Here is a 14249-nt window from a genome sequence, read left to right on the forward strand (position 1 = left end):
CGGGCAGTATCAAGCCATGTCAGCTGGGGGTCCGGAGTGCCTGGCCAGCATCAAGCTTCGTCACCTGGTGGGTCCGAGGAGCCTGTCCAGCATCACACCTCGTCAGCTGGGGATCTCAGAGGACCAAGCCGGCACATCCTCGTGTCCGCTGACATCTCTGGGGAGCCCATTCAACCACCACCTGCATCACCACCTCCAGCTTCCACACCGTCGCCTGCAGCATCACCACCTGCAGCATCACCACCTGCAGCTTCCACACCGTCGCTTGCTGCATCACCACCTGCAGCTTCCACAAGTGGCCTGCACCATCTGGTTCCACAGCTGCCACACTGCCGTCTGGTCCCATCTGGTCCCCTCTGGTCCCCTCCTCGTCTGGTCCCGCCTCGTATACTCCCGCCTCGTCTGGTCCCGCGGTTGCTACACCGCTGTCAGATCCATCTTGGCCTGTACCATCTCGCCTTCGCTGGCTGCTCTCGAGGCCCCTAGCTGGACATCATTATCGTCAAGTGCGGCCTCCTGAACGATTTCGTTGCCGCCGCTGGCTTAGTGGTCGGCCTCCGGAACTGTTCTGTCGCCGCCGCTGCCTTCCGTGTGGCCGGCCTCCTGATTTGCTTCGCCTGCATCACCTCCGCCGCTGCTGTCCGCACGGCCGGCCCCCTGAACTGTTTTGGATGTGGCTCATGTGCTGTTGACCTCCGGGTTGAACCCCTGAACTTTTCATGGACTCATGTTAGACCCAGTTTTGTTTTGTTTTGAACTGTTTTCATGTGTGTCTGGAATCCTGCTCCTTGTCTTTTGTTTTGTTTCTGTCCACCCATCCTGGACCCCCTCCACCCGCCCTGGTCTGGTGATCTTGTTTTTGTCCTTCTGTTTTTATTTAGGGCTGTCGGGAGCCAGCCCTTAGATGGGGGGTACTGTCACGGTTCTGGGTTTTGACCCAGCAATTTAAGTTTCTTATATTCCATTGTATTATGGTTTGCATTCTGATTCTTTACTTATCCTGTTTTGATCATTATAATTCTGTTTCAGCTTATTCTGGTTTAGGTTTTTGTTTTGTCACCAGCAACAAAGCTGAGGTTTTGAGTTGTATTCAGTCTCCTGAGTCCTGCGTTTGGATCCTCATCTCTGCCTGCCCGCACTCCTAGCCTTGACAAGTTATGTGCAATTCAGGTCCATATAAGTGATGCCTCACTCTCTCAGATCCCTATTTTGAGGCATCAACTGTCCTGAATACCAATAGACAGAAAAAAAGTTAAGATCACTCTACTGCAGACATGTTTTGTTTTCTACATTTTATTCCACTGAACTAAAATTAATGCAGCCACTTTTAAATGTAGTATTTTGATCCTGATGGAGCCTATATGTAATGAATTCATCAACCCTTGAGGGAGGAACGTGAGATACAGTGCAATCAGAGCTTTGAAGTGAACAGCTGTACTGGAATAAATGACAGGAATCTTTGATAGATTCAGGAGAGGTCTACCGTGACACAATTTGGGAAATCTGACAAGTGATAGAACGGCTATGTTGCATAATTGGATTTAAAGCATACTGCGCTAAGTATGAGGAAGTTGGTTCTTTTATGTTTGTATATTTGGTATATTTGCATATTTTACTTCCATGTTGCTATTGTTGGAAATCCTTAAATCATATATGTCTAGTAACAAAGATATACTGAAGAACACCTTCGCTTCTAGATTATACAAGATTAAATGCTACTAACACACCCAGGTATGCTTTGAGTGATTGCCAGTGTGTTTGGGATTATTGTCATGCTTAAAAATGAAGACATTGCCAATCAGATGATTTACAGATGGTATTCTGTGATGGATCAAAATATGACAGTATTTTTCTGTGTTCATAATTTCATCAGTTTTGACAAGATCCCCCAAATCACTGGGTCAAATCCAGCCCCAAACCATGGCAGATCCTTCACTGTACAGATAGCTGTAGAAAGACACTTTTTTCCTGATTAGTAAGTGGCCGGCACTACCTCGTCAGCTATATCCTCTCCATAAAGTCAAGTTTGGCTGGATGAAAAATATGAAGTAATATCGGGTGACTCACAGATTTGAGACTTTTGCACAACTTTTGTACTAAAGTTGATTTGTAGCATGGAACCCAGGGTTATTGTTAGTAATGGGCAAACATTCATTGGTAACATACAATCTAGCATATGAAAGCATCATCAAGGTTTCTTCTCACGTAATTACTCCTTCAGAAAATCAATAGATAGATTTGGGGTTAGGTTTGGGGTTAGAAAGCGATCCCTATGAGTGCCACCTACTCCAGACTTTTTGTCAAATGGTGAATAAAAATCTGTAAAGAACATAAAAATAAAACAAGCAAGACTGTTGTAAAAAGGACACTTAACGCTGCAGCAAATTTTCTAATCTGGGGATTTAGTGCACAGAGAGGTAAAATAAGCATTTTAATTCCAGTTAATTATTTTATGCTGACTGTGCTCTCAGTGCTGCTGTTATTCCTAAGGTGACTGATATGGGTTAGAGCTCTAAAATTTACACTGGATCATTTTAAACATTAAAGTTTTCTGTCTCACACCCTAATGAAGCAGATGTGGAAGTCACTTTGTGGCAGATCAAACTAAAATGAACAAACTGAGTTTTTAAATTAATGAGACAGCATGGTGGCATGGTGTGGAGTTTGCATGTTCTCCCCGTGTTTGCGTAGGTTCTCTCCAGGTAGTCTGCTTTCCCCCACAGTCCTAGGACATGGACTGTTAGGTAAATTGGTGATTCTAAATTGCCCATAGGTGTGAATGTTTTTTTGTGTCTCTCTGTTAGCCCTATGACAGATTGGCAACAGGGTGTACCCTGCCTCTCACCCTGTGGTAGCTGGGATAGTCTCCAGCCCCTAGTGACCCTGATAATAATAAGCAGATGGATGGGTGAACTGTAATTAATTATTTAATAATTGACAGGTTCTTGATGTGTGTAGTAGCCAGGTCTGCCGCTATGTTTCAGCAGAAAGAAACATAGCGGCAGATTAGAATGAAGTATAACGTCTTCTCATAATGATCTAATGACCTATATATTTAATAGTAATGCTCAATCTGGGAAACACAAAGACAAGTGAACCACCTTTGTAGTACAGACAAATAGGCTGCTCTGGAACCTGTTGATTTGGTGATATATAACCACAAAGATGTCAACCCTTTAAAGCTGATTCCAGCATCAAAGACAACTTTGCTGTGTTCACATTGTTCCATTCATGTAGTTAGCACACTGGTTTTGCCATGTCAACAACGTGCTGTCACTGGTAAAATGGAAATATCACCAAACATGTGTCTTTCTTACTTACTTACTAACATAAAGTACAAAAATAGCAGACCTGCCTTAAATAAGGCAAACTTTACTCTTATCACAAAGTTCGACTGACAAAACATCCAACTTAGAGAAATGTGTTACTGTTACTATCAGATAGGATATGACATGCACAAATGATATAATCTACAAAAAACCCAGTGGAAACCATCTAAACACGTATGTCTGCGCTATATGATAAATCTAACGTTTTCTTTTATTAGGAAAACAAATGTTTATGGTGAGAAAATTTTCCTGAACTAAACAGTTTTTCCAAAATAATATTTCAATTTGTGACAGTGATAGTAAAAGAAAAAAGCATCTACAATTTTTACTGACATTCCTTAAGAAAGGAAACATAAAATAGAAATACTTGTCTTTGTTAGAGACAATCTGTAAGTTGTTTGGGCAACTTTCCAACTGGCATCCAGTTAAAAAAATCATTTTTTTCAATGTCACACCCACAAGAGGAGATGTTTTCGATCTGACCTTCACAAATAAAAAAACGTTAATAGAAGAAGTTTGGGAGTTTAACGTGCAAAGTCACAACTGGCACATTAAATTAAACCTTCATACACACACACACACACACACACACACACACACACACACACACACACACACACACACACACACAACCATTTTGAAGTTCCATTTAAACTGTGTTAGGGTTAACTGTTATTATAACACACAGCCAAGCCAATCATATGACCTACTTAACAAGGGAAATTACTTCTAGAAATCCAACTTCTGCATAACCCAGTGAATGCCAGTTAAATATTAAAATAATGATCTCAGATCATTATCACTTGAACGCAGACATCTCTGTAATGTGAAATAAAAATGGTTGTTTAAGCTGCTGCTTTTCACCTTTGGCTTCATCTACAAAGACCCCATATTCATATTTGATGGTCACTTCCTGATAAAGAAAATCATCATCATTTATTAATGATCGCAAAACATTTCACCACGATCGTTTCGGACTTTGATCAAGTAGAAAGGGTGTGAAATCAGCTGCACCCACGTTCGAGTATTACTGGCAGAAAGTGAGTTGTATGTGTGCTGTCAAAGTCGGAGGCAACGGGTGACTATTTCACACTGAGAGGTAAATATTCACTCATAGATAACATCATAAGCACCTTCCTCTTTTTCTTTTGCCTCTTTCTCCCTTGCTAGTCCCTCTCTTTATTCTCTCTGGGTAAATATACATGCTTATATCAATCTCTCCCTCGTGCTCTCTTTCTGCTTTTATTTATACTTCACTGACTACAGAAGTGAACTGCTTATCTTCACAGAACAGGCTGCATAGTCAGTCACTCTCTGTGTGCATGTGTGTATGTGTTAGCAGATACAGCGAGAGTAGCAGCTTTTGGGCAGCAAGGTTTGATAACTTTGTTTTTTGGGACAAACTGGTCTATCCCCTCGCATGCAAATGAAACAGACAAAGTGTATGTACAGTAGTGGTACATAACAGTGGTGCAGAGGATGCTGCTGGTTGGTTAAGGTTTGGCACCAGCACTAAACAGATTTTTATCTACAATTTTCCACTTAAAAAAGTTCCCCTCATGAAAGATGGAGCTATATCATTGGCTAAAGGGTTAGTATGTGTAGGGATGAATGTACAGTTCCAGTTCTAATGTGTGTATTTTTGTTTGAAGATCATTCTCTCTTATGTATTAAATGGTGGGTGAGCATGTCTACTAAAATTCACAAAAGCACAGACTTAACGTCTGACGTATGTCAATGAATTTTCATCGACTGTGAACAAACATACAAGAAGATTAAAAAAAATGACTACAAAGTACTGCAGTTACAAACACTCAGGAAGTTAAGGACATAGTTATCGACTGAGCAATGCAGATGCTGTAGTTACAAAAAGTCAAATTGTATTTCAAATTTGCATGTCATATTTCAAGTATTTGCAGGATCTTTTGCTGCTGTAAAATTGAAAATGCGACACAAGTAAATACAAAAATCATTTTTCCTATACCTGCAATTATTTACTTACAAATACAGATAATTATTATCTGTATTATTGTATTACTGTATTATTAAGTCTCCTAAAAATGATTGGGCCATAAAACTAAACGTAATTCTCCATTACATCATTTTGGAATATATTCATTTTCTGTAAATTTGTAGTCAACACAGTGCATGTTTTTAATTAAAATAGGAAATTTTGGGAATCTTGTGTCTTCTGTTTGTTTTTTGAAATTAGAAGCAAAGAGAAATTAAAAGCTTTAAAGCTCAAGAAATAATATAAAAATGATCAAATAAGAGCCCCAGAGGGCCGTTAAAGCACAATTTCCTCATGATAGTCTGTAGCTGAAGGCCTCCCAAACTCCAGCTACCTGCTTACAAGGGCTTTGTGTGCGTGTGTGTGTGTGTGCGTGCGTGCGTGCGTGCGTGCGTGCGTGCGTGTGTGTGTGTGTGTGTGTGTGTGTGTGTGTGTGCGTGTGTGTGTGTGTGTTTAAAGTTATTTTGTTGATAAGAAAAGAAAATGTAAGTAAAAATCGGCATGCAAATATGAAGTTGGAGTGCCTTCTCTACCGTAATACACCTGCTGCAAATAAGAAAGGCTATGATCCAACACAGTGACTGGGCGTTATTTTAGAATAACAGGAACAGGAAAACCTTTGTTGGCGACATTCAATATGCTGAATACTGCTTATGGTTGCCATTTTTATAGTAAAGATATTTTCTGTGTAAACATGTTTACGGATACTTGTTTTGATCCTGGAGGGACGCTCTGGGCTCCAGATAGACTGAAGCATGGACAGTCAGCAACTCAAATAATGAAAGCTTATGCTGATGAAATGTCATATTTATACCTATAAATGTATATTTATAAAAATATACATTTAGATTTTGTATTGTATTTATTCTGCACAGAACAATGTAAAAGCTGTCACCTCACAGGAAGGCTTACAATAGCACGTATGCGTCCTGTAACTGCAGCCAATCTTATTGTGAGCAACTCCCACAAACCACCAAGACCACTCAAACTAATAAAAGATACTGAAAGAAATATTTATCTGATATAATTGTCCAATATTTCCCTTAATGTTCCACATTTTTTTCTTTTAAAATAATAAACAGTGTCAATTCAGTTTCACGTACAAAGGCCTTTTTCCCCTTACTTTTTATTTTGAAATGTATGTCAAATATGAACGCACCCTGCATTGTCCTGGTCCAAGTGCATTCCTTGCTCTGCCAACCAACTGAATTGAGCTTTTTCAAATGCTTGAGTCTGATGATGATGTTGATTCCACAAACAAAAGTCTCCTTCAGCAAACAAAAACTGTGATTGCTGAGTTTTTACTAAACCATTTAATATCACTCGTCTGGTTGATAAGTGGCTCTGCCGAAGGTTTGAGTCTCTTATCTTTCTTTTGTTGTATCTGTAAGTAAAAAGACTAAAAGACTCACTCTGGTTTTTCATTTTCAGTGCAGCTTACACATTCTCTATCCTGCAACAAACCCCACTACACATGATTCCAAATGTTTTCCATGGTTGGAAAGCACTTAAACCATATTGGCATGTGCCCACACTGTCCAGCTGAGCTGCAAGTCAGTTTTCTCTGTGGAAATGCTGGCATGATAGAAAAACTAGAGATGGTCGAATTCCAATCCAGGGCTAAGTGCGATACTTAATTGTCCTTAGACATTAACAGTGAGCTCCAAGGCTGTGGCTGTTGTCCTGCTATGAAAGAGTATGCACTTTGACTCACTTGTGTTTGTTTGTGTGAAGGTACTGCATTATTAATTGGTTGCTGATAAACTGTAGAATATTTATTTTAAACTGAACTTGGATCCTTGAGGACATTGGTTCAGTTGCTTTCTTTTCTTTCAAAGCATGACAAAGGAAAACAACACACAGCTCCCAGAGTACCAAACCGTTGGATGGAATATCAAGAATCAGCACTGAAACACAGCACCAGCTCCTATTTTCAAATTTTGGAAAATCGTGTTTTTGGGAATTTCAACCTCCCCGTCCAACGTAAAAAAACTTTCCAGCCAGCCGAGGGAGTTTGGCAAGTCCCAGAGGTTGTGATAAGCTATTTAAGAAGCCATTTATATTTCATTTCAATCAGAGCAAATCCACTCTAATTAAAAAATTTCATTGTAAACCAATCAACCTTTGCAGGCGACTTCCCATTCCCAATAATCAGGTGAAGTCATTAATGAGCGACCGCTAGCTCTTAATTCCTCCCCCCACTAAGTCCATTCTCTCTTTTGCATTTTTATTTCCTTCGGTAAGAATGGAGCAATAAAACGATAACAGAAGTTGCTGGGGAGAAAACCTTTAACACTTGGAGTAATTACTTCTCTTTGTGTCTTTCTTTTTAAATTAATTTTAATTACAGGCGTCAGTATTGCCTGTAAAATGTCCACTTTAGTCTAATCTAAAGTAATGTAGCTGCTAATGAAGAGGGAATTCAGTGTGTGGAGCCAAATGGCCTTTTGGCTGTGAGTCTCTCACCCACTGGCTCACTTACATAGTGGTCAAAGATACATGGGCAGGTGGACTCTCTCTCTCTCTCTCCCTCTCCTGCTGCTACTTCAATCATGAAACTGATCACTGATCAGCTGATCGGCTTTTCTGTCGCGAGTCCGTCTCTCTTGTTTGTTTTTGGCCCACTTTGCACCAGAAAGAAACCAGCGGCTGAACAACAGCAGCACGTTTAACCTTGATAAACTGTTCTTCTACACCAGGATCTTTTTCTACGTAGCTGACGGCTTCTAACTGTGAAGGGGCGGATCTAGCAAAGTTTTGCTATCTGAATCTTAAACCAAAGTTTTAATGTGATGTAAAAAGTATGGAAGTCCATTATTGTATATCGGAACTATTAAGTCTAATACCCTAGTAAGCTATAGTACTTTTTCCTTTGGGACTGTACCATCTGGGCAGTCTGCAGTTCTGTTGAAGACAGATGTTGAATCTTTCATCTTTCATTATTTCATTATTGTAGACAAATTATTGATTTCTGTGCATTTTTTTTTATCATGCATTAAATTAAAGTTGATCTAATCGATTAAGCATCATGAGGCGGATTGTGATTCCCTATTTTTTATTTATTTTTTTGCTGGGAGTTGGCAACCATATTAGTTAGGTTGTTTAATATTTCTGCTAAGTACTCTTTAAAATACCAGAACAGGGAGAATGGAGCAGGTTTAAGTTTGTTAGATCTGATCAGTTTTGCTAAAAATTGATTATGAACTTATAAAAAATGCAGCAAAATATTTTAAAAAACAGTTTTATTGATTAAAAAACATTATATCGGATTCATGTCGGTATCGGCAGATATCCAAATTTATGAAACTGGTGTCGGACATTAAAAAGTGGTATTGTGCCATCTCTAATATATATATATATATATATATATATATATATATATATATATATATATATATATGTTACCCCACTTTTATCCTTCAATCCTTCAATCTCAGGTTTGGGGGTCATTGCCCCAAGTGCTCCGATTACCATGGGGAGCCCTGTTGACTTCACATCTTCTTGAGCTCCTCTGTCAGCCTTTAGTATTGCTAAAAGGAACAGGCAACTCCGAAAACATTAGAGCACCTCTGCAAATATGTGACATCTTGATAAATCGAGCAGATATTTGAAATTTACACGCCACCATACTCGCATGAAGATATCTTAAAAGTTTATTTTGTGACCCAGACAGAGTAATATTTCAAACTCTGCCACTCTGTGTTCCTCCGCCACTGCCTCGTTTGAGTTTTGGACAAAATGCATTCTGGGATATTGCATTTCGTCATTTTGAGCGGATTGGAGACAAAAATCTGATTTTTTTGCATCCAAGTCTGTGATTGGCTGGTTTTGTGGCACAAATATAACGGTGTACAGAAAGTTGAACACGCACGGGCACAAGCACATTGCGAGCAAGCGCAAATGCAAAAACTGAGCGAGAGGGGCTGCTGTTGTGTGTGTGTGGATGATAGCAAACACTGAAATACATTTTTTGCATGCAGGAATGAATTTTGTTCACTCAAATTTAGTTTGTCTTCGCTGAAAATAAATTTATCCTTAAAATACAACACTTGCACCTGCAAATTTCTTTTACGTGCGCTGACATTTTTTTTTACGTGCGCTCAGAAGAGTGGCACAAAAATAACGCCATAGACGATGGTTACTACGAGCAGGTTCAGACTGAGTCCATCAGTTTTTGTGTGAAACTGATTTCTGCAGTAATTCACAGAAGAATTCAGACCAAGATTTTTCCTCCACACTTCTGTTCATGGAAGATTTTGTGAAACATCAAATTATCTTTGAATCATCAAACACTTTGGTTCTGTTTTGGCACTCAGACCTGCTGAACAGCTGATGATTGTGGCCTGGTTTAAAGTAAATCTTACCAAAAGGAATGCAGCAGGCTAAGCCACTGGGACCAGTTGTAGTTGGATGTTGGCATACCTGGCACCAGAGCATCGAATCAGGGCCAACTCTGGCAAGCAGGTACATTTGTGACCCTGTGGACTAGATAATTGTAGCAACTCTTCAACTTTCTTTAGGCGTCAGGAAACCCTTTGTACTTTGTCTTACCATTGGGAATTTATCATAAATCTGGTGTCAGCTCAAAAACTAGACACAAACAGCTGTTTAAGATGCATCTGAAGTGTTAAGGTTTTGTAGTCACATGATCAGGGTTGCAACAAGAAAAGGCAAAGCACTGAGCATCAAGCGTTCACTCATCACTGGACACTTTAGTATCTTTAGAAGCACAAAGGTTATCCTTACAATGGTGGTTTGTAGAGAGCAGTCCTGCAACTCTGATGACAATTTTGCAGCTTCATACAGGAAAACAAGCTGGACCTTTAAAAGAATACCAGACTAGTTACCCATTTGTATTCATTTAGAATCACAGTCTTGGAAACATCGGTGCAACGCCTCTCAAGGCTTTTCAAGTGTCACATCTGCCCCTGCAGCCAGCATGCACACAGAGAGCCGTCCTACTATAGGACCACCCTGCTAATCTCTACACCACTGTGCTCCAGATACACAACAGATACTCTGTAAAACATCATCAGAATTAATTCAGTGTTTCATTCAACTTAAAGGAAACAATAAAACATTAAAATCAAACTCATTTAATAAACCCAATTTTTTCCCTGCAAAATGAATGCATGCATTTTACACCTTAGACGTCTGTACACACAATGTGTTTACTGTTGTTAATGTCACAGGGGGTTAAAACGGCAACAGTTGTTGCCGGTGGGATTAAATGGGTTAATTTACCTAATTTGCTTTAATTTCCAGTCCAAAGCAACACAAGTACAGTGTTGCTGCTTTGATTGAATGTGGACCTTTGCTGGAAAATGTGATCTACAATTTGATTTGTGATCTTTAATGTAATGTCACTCTATACAACAAATCATGCAGTCTAAAGGACCATGGTGGCTGTTAATCACTGGCGTCAGTTAAAGCCTGTGTGAGCTTTTTTATGTACCAGTTTTTAAAAGGCTCTGAAAGTCTGACACTTTAAAAACGGGAGATTTCAAAAACTGCACAATGAAATAAGAAGACAGAATGACTCGCAACATTTCAACATGGAGGACTAGAAAGAAGCTGCTGAAGAAGTGTGAGGGCCTGCTCTGTGTACGATTTCTCTATGAATGGAAACGATAAAGATGTGCTGGAGTCCTCGGTGTGCGTTCAACGAGCCAAAGTCTGATCACAGTTCAGAGTCTGCAGATATATCGGAAACTTTTCTCTTTACATGCACGCACACAGCCAGGTGCTGTGCTCAGAACAGACAACTACACACAAACACACACACTTGTAGATGCTCATACCTCCTTGGTGCTTCATCTCGATGCCATCCGCCATTTTGTGATATGTCAGAACAGGAGAAAATATATCCTGAAACGTCGGCCACACAAAATGAACTCGACAGTTCACCAGCGCAGTCCGTGAGCCAACAGTAAAAAACAGTTCAAATCCAGCACCTTGTTTAAGAAATGTTCCCTGGCACATTTTCATTGATACATTTCTTTCCGTCTTTTTGGGATTTGTCTGGTGATTTGATCAGATTTCCTTGGTGACTTGATGAGCTTTGTGGAAACTCATCCCTCGGGTTGCGCGACTGTGGGCCTGTAATAGTATCACGGAGCTCCCCCCTCACTCACACGTTTCTGTGATTTGTGTGTGTGATAGAGGCCTCAGTGAGAGACCAAGCGCTAACCTTTACTGAATTGGCTCACACTTAATCCCCTCACCCTGGGGTGACTGGCACAAAAATTCTACGCTCCCTCCCTTTACATGCTTCTTACAACTATTTCACACACACACACACACACACACACACACACACACACACACACACACACACGCACACACACGCACACACACACACACACACACACACACACGCACGCACGCACGCACGCACGCACGCACGCACACACACACACACACACACAGGAGACATAAAATGTACACGCCATCACCAAACTTGTTCTAGACCCATCCTGCATCAGTTGCATGAACGTATGTCACAGTTTAAACCACACAAACATTCATTCTTTCTGTATTTTGTTTTCTTATCAAACCATAGAAAATACCAACTGCACAATATTTTAAAGATCAGTATGGGCACATTACTGAGTACTATTCTCAGATATTATCCATGCACAGGTTTAAAGCAGAGGAAAACTGATCCAGCTCACTGCTAATGAACGCTCACACATGTATGTGGTAATTCAGATTATTGCCAGAGTTACATGTGCTGCAGAAATGTTCTTTGTCCCTTTAAAGTGCTGATGAAGGGATGTTATGGTCTCTTTTACAGACTACATAGTAATCATTTGGAGTTGTAATTGGACTGATGAGTGCCTGCAGTCACTTTTATGTATTGTGCATTCAATCACTGATGGATTGTGTTTAGTAAAGTAATTTGCTAACCAACGCTCTCCTGCACAGGCAGTTCTAAACCATCTTTCAGTCACATCTGTGCTGTCAGTCCTCTGTGGATGACTCGCACACACTCCTGCACGCCTCAGAGGGAAGCAGTCATGACATTCTTTTGCTAAATAACACTACTATCCTCTGCTGGAAACTCGGACATGAATACACACACACTGCTTCACACAAGTACACAGAATTTCACATACACAAGCACACACAGCCTTTGATGCACACAACAGGAGAGTGAGTACAGAGGGTAGGGAGCCAAACCCCTCTGTGGAGCTTTGGATTATGGGATAGCAATAAGAAAAAAAGAGAGGCTGGTGGGAGTGATTCAAGGAAACAAATAAGAAGAAAGAAAATATAGAATAAAATATAATAAAATAACAAAAACATGGAACGAGAAAAAAATGAAAACAAATAATGCTTTCACTTTTCACTTTACAAGAAAAAAAATGAAGTTGAATAGGAAGCAAATAACTAAGGAAGAGGTGGAAGTGGAGAACAAAAAAGTTAGAATATGAGAACAGGGCTCCAGAAACACGTGTAAGAGGCGAGGAAAAAGGCAGAGCAGAGAAACAAAGCACAGGAGAACAAGAGGCCGAGCAGGAAGAGAACAGAGAGCGGGGGAAAAGGAAGGATTAAAATCAAATAGACTTACAGGTGCTGTTTTTCCACTCCTTTAAAAGCGACTGACTGAAAGCTGGAAGTGGCTGCAGGAAAGAAGAGAGCGGGAGAGAGAGGGGGGAGTCAGCTGAGGTCACTAGTTTCTCAAGGTAAAAGGAAATATAATATAGAATTAATGCAAACATACATCCATCATTTATTTACTTTTCCATTTTTATTTTGTAGTGTAACAATGCCTGTGAAATAGCAATAGATAATTCAATAATTCAAGGATAAACAAATGCTGAAGGGCAGTGGAGCTCTAAAAAACAAGAATTACAAAAGAAAACGTCACAACCAACATAGACACTAACATATTTGTTCCCATAAGTACTGAATGCACACACACGCACACAGTCTGTCATTATAATCTTGTGCTGTCACAGTTTTCAGCAGTGTGTCTATATGCTGCTCAACTGTATATGACCACATATAATGACACTGTAAGCGTGAGTTTGGATTACATTAAACCAATGATCCACCTCCAAAATAAAAGCTCTCTAGCACCATCTGTTGACAGGGACACTAAGATACATGTGCTGGGACACGACCTTAACAGACCTCCACCCGCTCAATAACGACATACTGAGATGGAGCAGTTTAAAAAATGTGAACATGAAGTAACATTATAGCTAACATAATATAGTTATTATAACTAACTAATGATCTTCAGCAAATAATTCAGTGGTGCTTTAGTTAAGATAGAGGAACAGACACGGGGCAGGGAAAGACAGAGAGGTAACGAGGAATCATGTCTGTGTGAGGAGGTTTCTGCGTTATCAGAAGTATGCATTATGAAATGGTTAAATGGGGTTTTTGTACAAAATACGAGGCAGTAAAAAGTAATAATAAGTAAATAATAATCCAATCCTATCAAACACTGCCAGCGTGTTATTTAAATATACAGAAAACAAGTAAATAGAGTTCTTTGTTTCCATGGATCATGTAAGGAAGGAGGGCACCAGTGGAAAAATCTGTGTGTTTCATGGAAAAATATGGAGACACAAAAGAAAAGAAATGAGGAAAAAAGGATCTGTCTCTCACACACGCATTCACATCTCCAGGTCTCCACGAGCTGCCTGTGCTCAGTGTACGAGGGTCAAAACTGAGCCGCTGAACAACAGTCAACATGAGTATATTGTTCTTTACACTCTATTCTTTTCTTTGATTTTTATATTTTATTTAGTTTCATTTTTTCATCAAACATATTTCTTATTAGGAATGACAGCTTAAAGATAGAGGATATATTGAACTGATTATGAAGGATTTTATAAAAATATTTTTATAACATTTTGAACATTCATAAAGTTAATGATTCAGAAATGACCCAC

General features: G+C 39.7%; 1 long non-coding RNA gene across 1 annotated transcript in view; it reads right to left on the bottom strand.

The window, feature by feature from the left end:
- LOC143419122 (uncharacterized) overlaps positions 1–14249 on the bottom strand; it is a 305825-nt gene that overhangs the window by 147621 nt on the left and 143955 nt on the right. Inside the window, exon 2 of the long non-coding RNA XR_013099103.1 lies at positions 12914–12965. This is a non-coding gene — a long non-coding RNA (uncharacterized LOC143419122). The remainder of the gene's footprint in view (positions 1–12913; positions 12966–14249) is intronic.

This window comes from Maylandia zebra, linkage group LG6 (genome assembly GCF_041146795.1).
Source record: "Maylandia zebra isolate NMK-2024a linkage group LG6, Mzebra_GT3a, whole genome shotgun sequence".
Lineage (NCBI taxonomy): Eukaryota > Metazoa > Chordata > Actinopteri > Cichliformes > Cichlidae > Maylandia > Maylandia zebra.